This window comes from Cajanus cajan, chromosome 3 (genome assembly GCF_000230855.2).
Source record: "Cajanus cajan strain Asha chromosome 3, NIPB_CcT2T_4, whole genome shotgun sequence".
NCBI lineage: Eukaryota > Viridiplantae > Streptophyta > Magnoliopsida > Fabales > Fabaceae > Cajanus > Cajanus cajan.
In genome coordinates, this window is record NC_138519.1 from 39,065,576 (window position 1) to 39,084,030 (window position 18,455).

Consider the following 18,455-nt stretch of genomic DNA (forward strand, 5'->3'; position numbering starts at 1 on the left):
ACGGAGAAAATGGAGACGGAAGACGAGCAGAAAAACGAGAGGAACAGCGTACGCAAGAAGCTGAAAAAGCGAAAAGTGAGCAAAGTGAGAAGAGAAGAGGCGCGTATGAGAGAAAAGAAAGTTTTCCCCCAAAAATTCAAAGCGGCCATGCCACGCGTCAACCTAAGGGCACGCCTGACAACACAATTAATCGCAAATTCATCATTGCATAACCGTCATTTCGCATGACCCGCCACTTGCACGTTTTCGGGAAATGAACAGTCGCGACACGTGTCACCACAACGAGCAAACATACGCGAGAGGTCACCTCCTCCCAGCGAGCTCGGCCTTAACTCCTCGACCTACGGTCTTCGGAGCTCAGGGGGCTAGTGTACTATTCGAACCTTGATATGCCAAGGTCGAGTCCGAACCTTGAGATCACATTTTCTTAACCAAGGCCGAGTTCGAACCTTGATATGCCAATGTCGAGTCCAAACCTTGAGATCACATTTTATTAACCAAGGTCGAGCTCGAACCTTCAAACAACAAATTTGGGAGCTCCTCAGAAGCCCCTTCGCTCTTACATCACTCGTTGCTTGGGGGGCAAGTGTACTGGCCAGCCAAGTTGCCGACTTGTCCTTCACCAATCTATTGATTCAATCAAAGGTTTACTAGCCTGACCAAGCAGTAAACTCATCATTGTCGAGTTCCTCAGCTCGGCCATGAAATATGGACATCAGAATACGACATCGGCCCAAAGAGGCCACGTCATCAAACAGATAAAAATACAATTTTGTTACCATGACACCTGCACATTCTCGAGAACGAGGCAACAGTTGCAACACATGGCATCTTGATAGGCAAGCATGCGCGAAAGGTCATTGCTCCCTGACGAGCTCGGTCTTAACTCCTCGACCTACGGTCTTCGGAGCTCGGGGGGCTAGTGTACTATCCGTACTGTGTAGCCGAGCTACGAGCTCGGCACCATAACGCAAGCCGACCTCGGACACGCACCGCGTGACATCAGCTCGGTATTTAAGCGAATCATATTACACCTCATCTCAGGCCCAAGGCCCAAAGCAACCCTAATTCACACCTAGGTACGTGCATTACTTATACGAGACTAATACTCACACAAACACTAACTTTAGCATCGGAGTCTCATTTGCAGGTACCACCCCCATCTTGGAGCAACAAGAGTACCCGTGAAGGAGGCTCACCAATCTTACTCGGCGGATCACCTCTACGGCAGATTTCCGGTAAGAACAATCCATAATTTCCCAAATAGAGTCACATCTCCATGAGGTTTTAGATAAACCTACTACAAAATCCATAGGTACAATATCCTACTTCCATACTAGGATCTTCAATGGTTGCAATATGTTCGATGGTTTCTTATGCTCAATCTTAGCTTTCTAACATATTAATCAATGTGCAATATATTCTACAATGCCCCCTCTTCATTCTAGGACACCAAAACCTCTCTTTCAAGTCTGTATGGACTTTAATAGCTCTTAGATAAATAATTTACTTATGTCTTACCTCCAAAAATAAATCTTTTAATTCAATATTATTAGGGATACAAATTCTATTACTAGATCGTATGATATTTTTCATTTCTAAATTAAAATCTCCAACCTTATCTATTCCTATCAATATTTTCCTCCCTCGTATAAATTCACCCTTCTATTGTATATCCTTAATTTCCCCGTAAGAACCCATTATTTATACAATCATTCCTAATATCATTTTATTTTATCCTTTTCCCTGATAGTATACTAATTCAAGTATCCAAATATCAATTCTATTTCTTTTATCATCATAGCTGAAACATGAATGACTTTTCTATCCAAAGGATTGATTAATACCTTGGCCATTCCTCGATGAAATAATAATTGAAAATCATAATCCCTTATAAATTTCATCAACCTTATTTGTCTCATATTCAACTCCTCCTGATCAAATTAACATTTTAACTATTACAGTCACTATCAAATTTAGATCCATAAATAATGTCTCCAAATCTTTATAGTGGCTAATTCTAAATCATGGGTATGATAACTTATCTCATGTGGCCTTAAATAATTGAACACTTAAGCTACCATTTTCTTATTCTACATTGATACCCAACCTAACCCCTGATACTTCATAAGGTTAATTTGGATCCTATTCAATATATGATGGAATCATGCTTTGGAGTGCAAGAGGTGACATACTCAAAGAACCAAGAGGAGTTGGCTAGACATGAAGGTTTGGGCCAGTTAGGGCCCAATGGGCCTGATGGGCCTAGGAAGGCCCAAGTTGAACTTTTCATGGGCCATATTTTGTTATAGCTATTTTCATATGTTTTGTATACATCATGTTAGTATAGGTATCATATATTTTGGTCTTGTATTTTGGACCACATAGAGTAGCATTTTAGGTTTTAGGCTAGTTGGGCCTAGTTTTGGGCTTCATGGGCCTTTGGGCTTTTGGTACCCAATATTGGGCTCATTTTCATTCTTGTAATTTTTCCTTTCCATTGTAATTGTTTGACCAATGTAATTAGGTCATTAGAATAGGAAAATACAAGGAATACTAAAGTATGCTAATTAGGTTAAATTAGGTTTAATTTGGAAGTCATTTAAGTTACATTTGAGTCACATGTTTAGCACCATGGGTGGCTGAACATGTGCCACTCAAATTAACCCTAAATGACTCTCAAATCACACCTAAATGCACCTTGGTACCTAAATTTTCGGACTTACACATGTGCACCAAAGTTTGAATTCAAAATTCAAATTTGAATTCAAACTTTAGGCGCCATTTTGTGAGGCTTTAGTTTAGGCACCTATGGGTCACAATTCCGTGCATACTTAAGCCATTCTTTCACCTTTTGTATTCACTTTGAACCTTAATGAAATTTGTGAGCCATAGTGCCGAGTTTCCTCTCAAAGTCTCCTTGAGTTCATCTTCAAAAGCCTTAGGAATTCACCTAGAATCCTCCTCTTTGAAGTGTGCTCTCCATTGATGCTTGAGTTTGGATGCTTCCCTCCTAGTTCTAGGTTGAGTTCATCCGTGAGTTCATAGCTTGCAAGTGTTATTGAGTTGAAGAATTCATCCTCCATTGAAGAAGATCCGGCCTAAGCAAATCCGTGGAGAAGAACATCCATCACTTCTCCTAAGTTTGCTATCAATATAACACCTGAAAAACAATCCCATTTCTTGACTCCAAATTAAAAGGTGATATTTTCCTAGTCAATTATGTTAAAGGTCTTACTATACTTGAAAATCCTTCAATGGATCCTAAAGTATCCGATTAAAGCTAGAAAACTTCTAATCTCAAGTACAATTTTAGGTTTCTCCACTTGCATACCAACTTCCACTTTTGAAGGATTTACACTTATTCTTTCCTTTGAAATATCATGTCCTAAAAATTTTACTTCCTCCAACCAAAATTCACACTTACACAATTTTGCTAATGATTGTTTATTCCTTGACACTTGCAAAACTATCCTTAATTGAATTTCTTATTCTTCTTTACTTTTAGAATATAGTAATGATCTATAAATACAACTATACATTTATTTAAGTATGGTCTAAGCACTCTATTCATATAATTTAGAAAGTCTATGAGACCATTAGTCACCCCAAAGGCATCACTTGATATTCATAATGTCCATATATTGCCCTCAATGCAATCTTTAGAATATCCTCTATCCTAACTCTTATTTGATGATATATATCTCGATCTTTTAGAAATATAGTAGATCCTTTAACTTGATCCATTAAATAATTTATTCTAGGAAAATGGTACTTATTATTTATTGTTACCTTATTTAATTATCTATATTCTATACATAATGTATATCTTCCATGTTTCTAACAAATCTAAGGATCCCCCTACAGATACACTTGGTCTAATAAATTGTTTCTACAATTCTTGTAATTGTTTCTTAAGTTTGACTAATTCTAATGGTAATGTTTTGAAAGGCTCTATTGAAATAGGTCTGTTACAAGGCCTTAAATCTATACTAAATTCTATTTCCCTTTCAAGAAGTAGACCAAGATCATCATCCAAAAAAAATTGAGGTCTTAGAAATACAATTTATTAGTCAAAAGACCTTTCCCACACTTCCAACATTTATACTTTTATGCAATCCTATCCATATGTTCCACTATGTTGCATTTATCCATGAAGTTACAACCTTTCTAATCTCATATCTAAGTCCTTTCTCTTTTTTTTTCTCCCTCAAAGGTGAGGTGCAAATATCTAGATTATTTTTACCAGTGACTCAAATTTAGTAGCAAATTCCAAATTTCCATAAGCTTATTGAATTTCACCTCCTTTAAATTTCTAACACTAGTAGTAAAATACTTCTCCATAAAGTTTAAATATATCCTAGGCAATGATTTCTCTTTTTTTCTCCAACATCCTCTAGGTAACTTTCCACCAAACTTTAGCATCTCCTTAAAGATAAAACCTAGTATGATAAAATCTCCATTTACCAAGACATTCCATAGCTATGAATAAATCCTTCAATATCTAAATCCAGTCTTCATCTCTTTCCCATTCAAATTCTCCTATAACTTAAAGTAGATCATTTTTCTTAAATTTGACTAATATGGTTCCATCCACTAGAATTTACTATTTGACTAAAACTTACGCCAATTCTCATATAAATTGTGCCATGAACTATTTCTCTAAATCAATCTAGTAACCCAAATATCACGTCTAGGTGTCCTTTCTTCCTAGATTTACTATCTCCCTTTGGTTAAACTAATTGGACAACTAATATTACAATTTCCTAAGAATATAGTATAAAACGAATTCAACCAACTTTCAAACAAATTCAATCATTCTCAAATAATTTTAAACAATTCTCCAAAGAACTTAAAAATCTTATAACTTAATGGACCTACACTCACAAGCCCTAAAGATGCATAACCAGAGCTCTCATACCAACTAACGTAACCCCCTCTCCAGATTACATATGATAATTATAACTAATTATTTATATTATTATGAATAATATGTAGAAAAGATACTTAAAGAAATGAATTAAATTTATTCAATTAAAGTTTTATTCAATAAAAGTCACTAGATATTACAAACCATCTTATAACAACTCAGTAAAATAAAACTCCTCATCCTATGCTCTGGATTTTTGCATCTGACCTTCTAACTGCACATCCAATTTTTCTACATTATGAGATCTCCAATATCTGGGTTTAAAAATATTTATGGGGTTAGACATTTAATTTCATTCACATCTCACACAAACAAATCAGACAAGTGCATAATAAGTTCATACAATTATCAATACACATAACAAATTGATAAGATTTTTCATTAATAATAGTCCAAATAATGCAATATGATTATGAGAATGAGATGCAGATTTTGACTCAAAATAAATTTTTAAAAATCATTTTGACTCAATACTCCATGGAGATTTTCTCTTTTGAGTGTTTAGTGAAGCTAGAGCTTAACATCACTCTGTCTAGTGATTCGGCAATGCCCCACTAAACGCGAACAAGTAGACAGTATTCAGAGTGTTAGTGCACCCGACAGGCTACCACGACACATAATCAATAAAGACTGGCCATCTATGGGATTGCCCATGCCCAAACACTCCCTAAACCAAAGGTCTATCCGCCATACCAGAGGTCCCATCTTACCCATTCTACTCAAATCCCATTTACTATCTTTTGACATTGGTAGCATAAAACAAATACCTCAGTCAGACTTTCACAACCATATCAAGCTCTCTCTCACTTTATCCTTTTCTTTATCCATCTCGTACTGCCAACTGTCCTTAACAGTACCCACTACCACAATTCTCAATCAATCTCTTGCCACCAATGTCTCGGATAGTAAACATAAAGAAAAGAATTCACGTAAAAAGTATCATTTCAAAATTACAAAACTTGTTCTTTTTCTATCAAATATCCTTGGTATAAAACTCATTTCTCAAATATATTTTTTTTGAAATTCTTTTCTTTTCCCCCCCAAAAATCTTTTGACTCAAAAATGACATTATGCAATATGCAATATGAAATGTGCATCACTATTAATCTATCACTTCAAAAATTATTCTCAATCAAACTCTTCAAATACAATTCAAACAATTTCAATAGAAACGTTCAATCATACACAATCAACCACTTCAAGATTCAACCTTAAAGTATCAAATTTATCAAAAAGTACAATAGAAAACCATATCAACTAACCTAAGGTTCCATGCATCAAAACTTATAAGTAAAAATTAATATTTATTCTACAACTATATAGACATGAATAAAGTTAAACATCTAACCCATACCTATTTCTCCAAGCTTGCTAGTTTTCTCCTAATTTCCTTGATTTCTTCTTCTCCTACTTCTTTTTCTTCCTCTTATCTTCTTCCTTTCTTCCCCTTTTCTTTAAATTTTAGTTGTTTACTCCTTGTTTTACTCCTTGGTTGTGGAAAAGATAGAGTATTTTTGGGTGTTTCTTTGGCATTGGTTTATGTCTAGTTGTTAAGGGTTGTTGGTGAGATTTTTGGTGTGGTTTCTCCTATTTATACTAGTCTCCACCTCCATTCTCCAATCTTCTAGATTTGTAGATATTTCTTGATATTTCCTAAGATATTTTACTAACATAGTGATTAGGTGTCCATTTTGTAGATATTTATAGGACTTTCTAGAATTTCCTTGAATTATTTAAGTATCTTAATGATTAAGTTTCCAATTTATTTAATAATTTGGTGATGAGATGTTCACTTTCTAGAATTTTGTAGAGTTATTTAGTTATCTTAATGATTAAGTTTTCAATTCATTTTAATCACATGGTGATTATGTGTCCTTTTTTTTTGTAGAAATTTAGAACATCCTAGAATTTTATAGAATTCTTTAAATATCTTAATGGTTAAGCATCTAATCCATTCTAGATTTTTATTATGTAGAATTTTATAGAACTTTCTTGAGTTATTTGAATATCTTAATAGTTAAGCTTCCAACCCATTTAATTATTTGGTAATTAGATATCTACTTTGAAGAATTTTGTAGAACTTTCTAGAACATTGTAGAATTATTAAAGTATCTTACAAATTAATTATAATTTTGAGAAACTAATATCATCATTAGAATCTTGACCATTAAAAATATAAACTTTTGTCTCTTGATCATCTCCTAATTATGTTAATTAATATTAATTAAATAAATTAGGATTTGTTTATGTGTCATAATTTAATTGGTTGAGACTTGTATTTTAATTTCAACTAACTATACAATTTTATTAATTATTCCAAGCATACTATATCGATGATAAAATTATTAATATCCTTTTGAACATTTTTCCATAATTTTCTAGCTTAAGGTTTTAGCAGAATAATTTTTTCTTGTTAAATCCTTAGAGAATTTCTATAAATTTTAATTTAGAGATTTTCTCTCTTAACTGTATTTATTCTTAATTTACACTCAATAAATTATTATTTAAGTTACAGATTATTTAAATTTTCTTAAATTGAGTTTTTCATATTTTACAGCGTGCTCTCAACGCTATCCGAGAATCAGTCAAATTAGATAATAAAATACATGTTATTGAATTAGAAAATCTAATTAAATAATTCTACATAAATTTCATTGACAGTAACTTACGTAATATTTAATATATATAATAATTTGCAGAAACTTATAGATAAATAGTTACAAAATTTAGGATGTTACAGGAATCACCTTGGAGAAGTCTCCAATGGTGGAGAAGCATCCAAAGAGGTTCGGTTACCTCTTGAAAAAGGTAAGGAAGCTTGAGGAACCAAGCTTTAAGGTTGAAAAACCTTTGAGAGAGAACTAGGAGAATTGTTCTCCACGGATTAGGGACTCTTGAGTTGAGAGAGAATTCTGAATTCTATTTCTCAAATTTGTCAGAAGTGATTACAAGAGTAGAAATTACAAATATATAGAGGCAGGTAGCTTAAGGAGCAAGCTAACCTTAACCATGGTTCAATAGGAACCATGGTAAGGTTAGTTGACCTTCCAAGTGAGTTTAGAAACTTGTGGAGCAAGCTTCTCAGTTAGCTTTCTTGGGAAGCAAGCTAAGGAGAAGCTTGTAGCATAAGCTTCTCAACTCATTGAGAATGAGAGAAGCAGTTCAGCCAAAGAGGAAGCTAGGCAATGGGCAGCCAACTCCAGTTTTACTCCTTTTGATTATTTCAAAAATGTTTGATTTGGTTTAGTTAGGTTCATCTAATGATGATGAAACCTGTGAAGTCCCACATCGGTTAGGAAGGAGAACGAAGCATGCCATATATATGGGCGTGGATACCTTCCTTGTGTGGACGCGTTTTGGGGTGGCATGCGTGCCATTGCCAGAAGCAAAACCGTGAGGGCTACGGCCAAAGCGGACAATATCCACATGCGGGTTGCTGGGATGTTACATTTGGTATCAGAGCCTGGACCCGGGCCGATGTGCCAGCGAGGGCGCTGGACTCCCTTGAGGGGGGTGGATTGTGAAGTCCCACATCAGTTAGGAAGGAGAACGAAGCATGCCATATATATGGGTGTGGATACCTTCCTTGTGTGGACGCGTTTTGGGGTGGCATGCGTGCCATTGCCAGAAGCAAAACCATGAGGGCTGCGGCCAAAGCGGACAATATCCACATGCGGGTTGCTGGGATGTTACATTCTTAATGTGACACCCTCTACCCCAACATACATATACAGTAATTATAAAAAAAATAGAATTTTTCATCAATAAAAATCAAATTTCTAACCACGTAAGGGTAAAGATTTCACATTCATAAACTTAATCCAAATAACATGCCAGTAAAATTACAAAGAAATAAAACTGAATTTTCCAAAATAATTTAATAAGAACATTTTAAACTAATCCTATCTATGTCCCGATGTCACATGTCCTATCAGAGCAAAACCCAACATAGAAGCCTAAGCTTCATCACCAACATCCTCAGCCTCACGCTGATGATCACCTGTATATCAAACAAGAGAAACAACACAAAAGAAGGGACTGAGAAACATCTCACTCTGGCTCACGGTGTAGGAACGCACACCGGATAGCCAAACACAAACAATACAGTTACCTCATAGATCAATCAACAACAATAGTTTATTCAATCATCCAAGTCATACAAATAGTAATTTATCATCATTTAATAATAAGGATGCACATGCATGGACACGAACTTCACATTATCATGCATGTGGCGCCAGTAAAACATCACATGGCATATTGCCTCTAGCAATACACGAAGAGTAGTCTAGGAGTACATGCCGGGTCACACCCTCTACGCACTCTCACTAGAAGGATATACTACCAGAGTCTCGTCAGGATAGCTAAGTTGCACAAGATACATCCCATGCACACAATGGGCGAGACTGGGACTTCCAAACCGAGCTATCCCCAAGGACTAATCCCCAAAGCTTTTACACTAGGGGGCCTTCTCTAGCGGTGTATTCCATATCGTACCCTTAAAACACTTATGCAAATGATGCATGTCAATCAAGACTCTATGCATTCTCATATCACATTATCATTTTCCATGGTCATATCACATCATCGCATTTCGTCATCATATTTCATTATCACATTTCATATCCCATGTCTCAATCACATTTCACTTTACATCATCATATTCACAAAGCCTCCACAGAACACTTTAATTTATATCAAAACTCGTTTATTTATAAAATTAAATACATATTTTTAAATCTCATCAAACAAGGAATATAACAGAAAAATCAGAAATCAAAATAGAAAATATTTCATATTTTGCCTATTTCTCATAGGGTTTCCCGCAGGAACCCATAGAGCACTCTAGATCATATTAAAACATATTTATTTTCAAAATTAACCACATACTCATGCATCACATCCAACAAGGAACACAACAAAGTAATCAAAAGGCAAAATAGAACACATTCATATTTTGCCTGTTTTCTCATAGGGTTTCCCATAGGAACCCATAGAGATCTCAAGTCATACAATTAATTGCATATAAGAAAAATAATAAGCAAAATAGATACAATTGGGAGAAACCCCTCATACATGAGCATACATAAAAATACAGCAAACACAGGATTGGGGGTCAATCCCACTACCCAGCATACAATCCCACACCCAGAGCGAGGTTTCTCACTCCCCCCTTACCTGGATGAGCAGAAGACAAAGGTGTGATCTAAGGTCGTTCCTGAGTACTCTTCCTTAGAGCTCTTTGTTTCTCCTTTTTTTTTCCTAACCCTTCAGAACGCAAATGAGGTAGATAGGGTTAACGCTACCTGACTCCTTAAAATTAATCTATTGGGCTGGGTCAACCCAACCCATTTTCCTTCTCTTCTAACTCACTTCTCTTTTTCCTCAAAATAATTAAATAAAATAAATACATGTATATTATAAAATATTTTTCCTCTATAATAATAATATATTTCTGACCCAAAATATAATAATATAATTTCAATAACAAAATATCATATAAAATCAACCTTCTCTTAAAACATATAAATATTTATTTAAATATGCTAATAAAAATACTTATTTAATACGTACAAAATAATTGTCCAAAACAATAATTATTTAAAACGTACAAAATAATATTCTTCTATAATTATTAAAATAATTATGACCAAATACCATATAATAATAATTATTATTATTATAATAATAATAATAACTTTATTGAAAACTGGGGTGTTACAAAACCTAGCTAAATCAAATCTATGAAAAATTAGGAGAAAAATGAGTCCAATATGTAAAATTTTACTTAGGCCCAATTCTGGCCCAATTACTAGTCACACCCTCAAACATTGCTAAATGTCACCCTTCTTTTCCTACTGAAGAAATAGAAAATGAGTGTATCAACAAAGGAGGTTAAATGGAGTCAAACTCTCCAAGTAACCCACCCTAGAATCAATATACAATGACTAATAAAAGAAATTAAAGTGCCTCACAAATACAAAGGCAAAAATAAGCCTATACAAGAGAACTATGTACAAGATATCAATAACTAGAATTATGCCTTCTCTTCATGATACAGTGGTCCAAATTGAAGAGTACCTTGGGCTTAGAAAGCCCACTGGTCTTCAAGGTGTCCACTGGTCTTCAAGGTGGCCATAGCTTTAGTGATTGGGCCCTTGGCCCATGGTCCATCATCATATTCCTCTTAGTTCCTTCAATGTATCACCTCTTGGATTCCTTGGCCTTGGCCATAGTCTATCATCCCCTCCCTCTTGAAAAAGATTTGACCTCAAATCTCGAGGTTCTTCTTGATGATCGACCACACCTACAAATATATAATACAATTCATTAGAGGTGATATTCTCAACAAATAAATGTTAAAGGTATATCCTAGAAGGAATCCTTTCATGGAACCTAAAGAAATCAATGATACTAGACCTTCTAATATAATGAATAGGATCCTTTCCTAAACATAGACTAGATATATTACTAAATCCTAAAAATGTGCTAAAACTAAAACTATAGCACACTAAAGACTCAATCCTAAAAACTAGAACATCTTGCCTAAAGTACCCTATGTGGTAACCTAGGCATTTCCTAGAAAATAAAGAAAATACAACTAGAAAATTTCCTAAGCAATTTTGGATTATATTATTTGTCGGATAGTTATGAAAAGAGTTTGTCACAAGGAACCTTGAAGGTTCATATATTACATCCAACAAATAATATATTCCATAAATTGGGTGCATTATTGAAACAACAAAGGTAGGAAAGGTCCTACACAAAGGAAGGCTATCTACCTTGGGCACCACCAAGGAAGTAGCATGAGAAGTGGAACTAAGTGAAGTCCACTTCTCCCTCACCAAATCTTGAAGTTGAGATTCTTTCTCTTTAAAAATAATGGATTTGTGAATCTCCTCTTCAAGACTAGTGGCAGCATGAGGGAAAGAATCAAGGTCTTTATGAAGAAAGAGAACATTTCTCATAGGATTTTTAGTGATAAAACAATTCTCTTTAGTCATAACTCCCTTAGAAGATATTTCTTCCTCTTTACTCTTCCCTACTTTCTCTTTTTTTCTTTTGTTTTTCATTTGTGCTTGATCCTTAGCCACTTGTTGAGGTGAGAGGGGATAAAGAACAAATTTCTTTTCCTTATGAGTGAAAGTGATTTCATTAGTAAGACCATTATGTATAGTTTTCTTCTCAAATTTCCATGGTCTTCCTAACAAAATATGACAAGCTTCCATTGGTACTATATCACATAAAGCTTGGTCCTCATACTTTCCAATGGAAAACTTGACCTTCGCCATCCTTATTAAGCCATTGCAAATGATAAGGTTGAGGATGTGGCATAGTAATTAAACTCAACTTGTTAACCAACCTAGTGCTACAACAATTGCACCATGAACCACTATCAATAATGGGAGAACAAGCATTATTTAAAACATTACATCTTGTATGAAAGATGTTCTCTCTTTGTGATAGGGTACCACTAGGTTGATTATGAAGGATTCTCCTAAGCATTAGGAGCTCTCCTTCATAAGGATAAACCGACTCCACTTTGGACTTCTGAAGCTTTGTTTCAACCTCACTCTCACCCGAAGAGGAGGTAGTAGTCTCTTCTTGACTACTATAAGTGTCATGCCCCCTTAAGATCATGACTTTCTTTGTAGGGCATTGAGAAGGAATGTGGCCTCTCCCTAAACACTTGAAACATTTTATATCACTAGTCTTTGTGCTAGTGTGTGGAGTGATGAGATCTTTATCCTTATCTCTATTTTTCTCTTTCTTTTTAGCCAATTTCTTGGAGGGTTCTAAAATAATTTTCTTTTCAAAAGATTTTTCCTCCTCCATGTAATCTTTGTTAAGAGATCTAGAGTGGGAACTTTCTCTTTTAGAAGAATATTTTCTCAATATTTGTTGTTCTACCCTTACACAAAGTTGGACCAAATCATTTAGGTCCATGTAGGGTAGTAGCTCCACTTGGTCTCTAATCTCTAAGTTAAGACCACTTAGGAATCTGGCTACTGTGGTGGCTTCCTCCTCTCTAATACATGCCCTCATCATGTATAGCTCCATTTGTTGCCTATATTGTTCAACAATCATATCTTTTTGTTGGAGCCTTTGGAGCTTATTCATAAGCTCCCTTCCATAATAAGAGGGAATGTGTCTCCTCCTTAATGCACTCCTAAGATCATTCCAATATTGGATAGGAGGATCATTGTGGAGACGCCTTTCTCTTTCCAAAGTGGTCCACCAATACATTGCATGCCCTTGAAAGCTAAGGGTTGCAAGTGGCACTTTTCTCTCTTCACTTACCCTATGGCAAACAAAGAGTTGCTCTACCTTCATCTCCCAATCAAGGTAGGCTTCCACATCATCCTTCCCAAAAAATTGAGGGAGATCCACCTTAGAATCCCTAGGTTTAATAGTTCTTCTAGGGGGAGGTTGATAATGGTCACCTACATTAAGGCTTTCATTAGGAGAAGAATACTGTGAATGGGAGCTCCTACTTCTCCTCTTTTTTTTCTCATGCTTTCTTTAACTTTTTCCTCTTCTTGTTTAAGAAGTCTCAATTCTTCTTCAAGATAAGTAAGTTAGCCTTCTCTTTCAATTTTTTCTTTCTCTCTTTGATAGGCCTCTTGCTTTCTCCATAGTTTAAGTGATTTAAGTTCTTTAGTTAGGTAAGAAAGACTTTTTGGAGAGCCGTCACTTTCACTAGGATCAGAATCTAGAGACATTTTAAACAACAAGAATTTTCACACAAAAATAGCTTTTAAAGAAAATATTTTTTTTTGAAGTGTTAGACTTGGCACTTGGAGGTCTAAGAGTACAAATTGAACTTTGGAGGGAGGTGAGCTACTATCGCGCCACTTAATAACCAAGACTCTTCAAGTAGAAATCTCTAAACCCCTTTGTACTTTGCCTTGCACAAAATTTTTTCACAAAGTTCTTTTCAAAAGAAAAATAACAAGCAAGTGCCTAATGTGTACAATTAAGTAATGTAATCAAGACTTGAAAACATAAATTTCTTGAAAATATAGATTCTTGAAAACATAAATTGCTTAAAACATAAATTGCATGAAAACCTAAAGACAAGAAAACATAAACTAGACGTTTAAATCAAATAAACCTATGTGAAAGCTTGGAAAGTACCAAAGACTTCCAAGGACCACTCTCACAAGCACTACACGAGTTTACCTACTTGAAAACACTAAGGAGAGATGGAGATACACCAAAGGCACTCCAAGACACTCCTAATAAAGGCCTTGTACAAAAATGGAAGAGTTGAAAAATTTACAAGAAATGAAATGTGAATTTACACCAAATGAAATGCAAATTTACACCAAATGAAATGTAAATTCACATTCAAATGAAATGCAAATTCACTTGAAATGAAATTAATGGCTGCACCAAAAAATTTTAAAACAAAATTCAGCCACTAAATTAGTGGCAATTTTAGTGACGGATTTTAGAAATGGAAATTTTTGAAATCAAAATTTTCGTCACTAAATTTGTTACTAATTTCTTGTTTTCACAAAGATTTTCACAAAATTTTATTGCTCCTTTGTCCTCCAATTCAGCCACCAAGGTTGCAGCCCTCACAAGTGTGTATCACTACTCTTTTAGAAGTAACCTTGATGGTGGTTACTCCTAGGTGTTTAATCCTCAAGGCTTTCCTCCAATGGAGAAGCAAGCTTCCAAGGTCACCACCAAAAGCCTTCAATGTTGGCTTCCCATGAGCTTGGCCTTCCACACCTTCCAAGAAGCACTCAACACACCTTTAGATGCTGGAATATTTATGCAAAACTAAAAAGGAACAATTAGGAACAACTACACCAAATGGTGGAAGTAAATGAGACAAAACTAGAAAGAATTCCAAGAAAATGACAAGCAAAAAATTAAGGCACCAAAGAAAGGTTAGCACACAAAGGAAAACCTAACAATGGCACTAGAGTAGATGACAAAATTAAAATCTAAGATTACAAAACAAAATAAGACTCAAACAATTAACATGTGGTTGGAAAAAAAAATTTAGAAGGCAAGCACACCAAAATTAGCAAAACCGAGAGCTACTTTGCACCAAATTTTTCACTCCTTGGCTTTTTCTTGTACTTTTCTTTTATAATTCTTTTTGTGACTTCTTTTGCATTTTTTTTCTTTTGTACAGGATTTTAATGCCTTTTGAATATGTATGAGTCTCGATTTTAAAGCAAAAGAACTGCTACCAAAATTTTTACACAAAACAAGAGGTGTTCAAGTGTAATGTTCAACTAGTGCTTCACAATTTTGTAGTATTTTTAGGTCAAATTTTTAAGCATTCTTTCTTTTATTTTTCTAATGATTTGGAAACACATAAACCTCTGTTTTGTCTCTATTTTAATGCTTTAAAAATTTAAAGAAGTTTCAGCCACACAACAAAACTCAAGGAAACCTAATAGGAATAGTGTTTAGAAATTTTCTTGACAAAACTTTTTAATGTGACATAAAGGAAACCTAACTCTAGGAAATTTGATAGGACTAATAGCAAATTAAGAACTCAATCATGTAAAATAAAAGCAAATATAGGTAGGTTCAGATTTAATAAGCAAAATGACACACCAAAATATTAGACTCAAACAATACAAAAAATTAGGTCAAACAAGCTATTTTAGGAATTCAACAACATGTAAAGGACTACACATGACTTCTAGACAAAACAATGATTCAAAAACAAAAACACATGATATAATATGTATTTTCCAATCACGGACTCATGCTATTGGAATTGGGAGGACTCAAACAAAATAAAAATGCACAAGTATAGGAAACCTAAAGTACAAACCAAATTTATTCAAGGAATTAGGAACAAGCAAAAACATGAATCAATCACTTCTCATGTGACATATAGGATCCATCAAAATATGAATTAAATCTAGATCCATATAGCAAACAAACATTTGACATTAAAAGATGGAAGAGACAACACAGATTCAAGGAAGAAAAATTAGAACACATAACCTCAAGAGCACCAAGGCTCTAGATACCAAAAGTGATAGAAGTGAGTAGAAGAGGTTGATATTCTTCTTCACTCTCCACCTTCAATCCCTTTCTTCTCTTGAGGTTGACACGCTAATGAAGAGAAAAACACCTTGAAGAAGCTTCAATGGTGGAGAAGCATCCAAAGAGGTTCGGTTACCTCTTGAAAAAGGTAAGGAAACTTGAGGAACCAAGCTTCAAGGTTGAAAAACCTTTCAGAGAGAACTAGGAGAATTGTTCTCCATGGATTAGGGACTCTTGAGTTGAGAGAGAATTCTGAATTCTATTTATCAAATTTTTCAAAAGTGATTACAAGAGTAGAAATTAAAAATATATAGAGGTAGGTAGCTTAAGGAGCAAGCTAACATTAACCATGGTTCACTAGGAACCATGGTAAGGTTAGTTGAGCTTCCAAGTGAGTTTAGAAACTTGTGGAGCAAGCTTCTCACTTAGCTTGCTTGGGAAGCAAGCTAAGGAGAAGCTTGTAGGACAAGCTTCTCAACTCATTGAGAATGAGAGAAGCAATTCAGCCAAAGAGGAAGCTAGGCAATGAGCGGCCAACTCAAGTTTTACTCCTTTTGATTATTTCAAAAATGTTTGATTTGGTTTAGTTAGGTTCATCCAATGATGATGAAACCTAGCTAAATCAAATCTATGAAAAATTAGGAGCAAAATGAGTCTAATATGTAAAATTTTACCTAAGCCCAATTCTGGCCCAATTACTAGTCACACATTCAAGCATTGCTAAATGCCACCCTTCTTTTCCTACTGAAAAAATAGAAAATGAGTGTATCAACAAAGGATGTTAAATGGGGTCAAACTCTCCAAGTAACCCATCCTAGAATCAATATACAATGACTAATATAAGAAACTAAAGTACCTCACAAATACAAAGGCAAAAATAAGCCTATACAAGAGAACTATGTACAAGATATCAACAACTAGAACTATGCCTTCTCTTCATGATACAGTGGTCCAAATTGAAGAGTACCTTGGGCTTGGAAAGCCCACTAGTCTTCAAGGTGTCCACTGGTCTTCAAGGTGTCCATAACTCTAGTGATTGTGCCCTTGGCCCATGGTCCATCATCCCATTCCTCTTGGTTCCTTCAATGTATCACCTCTTGGATTCCTTGGCCTTGGCCATAGTCTGTCACTTATGGTGCAAGCTAGGCTAACTATGATTTAAGAGAACCATGGTTAGCTTAGCTTGACCGGTCTAGTTAGCTTAGGAGGCTTGTAGAGCAAGCTTCTAACTTAGAAGCTTGGAAAGCATATGATGATGAGGCCTAGTTAAATCAATTCCTTGGAAAATATGGAGCAAAACAAGCCCAATATGTAAAATTTGGCCTTGGCCCAATTCTAGCCCAATTACTAGTTGCACCTACACACCTTGCTATTTGTCACCCCACTTCTACTACTGAAAAATACAAAAATGAATGACCCTTAATACAAGGTCAAATGGAGCAAAGGTCTAAGAAACACCTCCTCTGTAGAAGCCTCCTCCAGCCTCTTAACCATGGACCTAGTTAAAGGTCCAATGGCCTTCAAGTGTGTAGCCTCCTTGGATGGTCCTCCATCAAGCTTGGAACGAGTCGTTCCCAATCTAGAACGGGTTGTTCCAAACCACCAAAAAGGCCTAAAATCCCTAGGTCAAAATGGCTCATTCCCAATCCGAAATGGGCCATTTTGACCCAAGTTGTTATGAACAAAATAATAGTTTGGAATGGGCCATTTCGATTTTGAAACAGGTCGTTCCAAATTCAAAATTTCGTATAACAAATCAATTTGAAATGGCATGTTCCACTGACCAAAATGGTCGTTTCAGTTGAGTTTGACGTCCATAAATAGGTGCCTCGTGCATAGTGCAAAAAAAAGACTAAAGATTTAGAAGAAAAAAAAGATGTTATTCTTATGAGTTCTAGTTCATAAATACTTCCATTCTCTTTCTGCTTGTATTTCTTGAGTGAGTGAGGACATTTGTAGAGTGAAAAGTTGCCAAAAAGCGCCTATAAACTGCCATTAAAAGGTTCTATGAAGCTTGCTTTGGAGGTATTACTAATAACTCCCTCTCTCTCTCTTCTTATTATTTTCTTATTCAAAAATTGTTGTCACAAAATAATAAATCATCATGTACACAAATTATTTTCAAACGTTTGGGGTTTAAACCCCCATTTTTATAAATTACTATAATATAGAATAACATGTAAATAACTACTAAAATAAGGGAATAAATATCTGGACTATTATTCATTATTATTGTAATTTCATCAAAGGGTACCAATTTAGGGCGTTGTAGGGTGCCTAATACTTTTCCTACACATAAACGACCCCCAAATCTAATTCTAGCTATGTCGCAACCCGAAAATTTCCGATCTTGCAACCTATGGTTTAAACATCCTTTTAAAGATCTCATCAATTAAGGAATGCCCGGACACCAGACTAATCCTTAATCAATGGTTTTGAAAATAGGTTCTATGGAGTCGCCACCAATGTTTTACTCAAAACATTGGAAAAAGAAAAGATT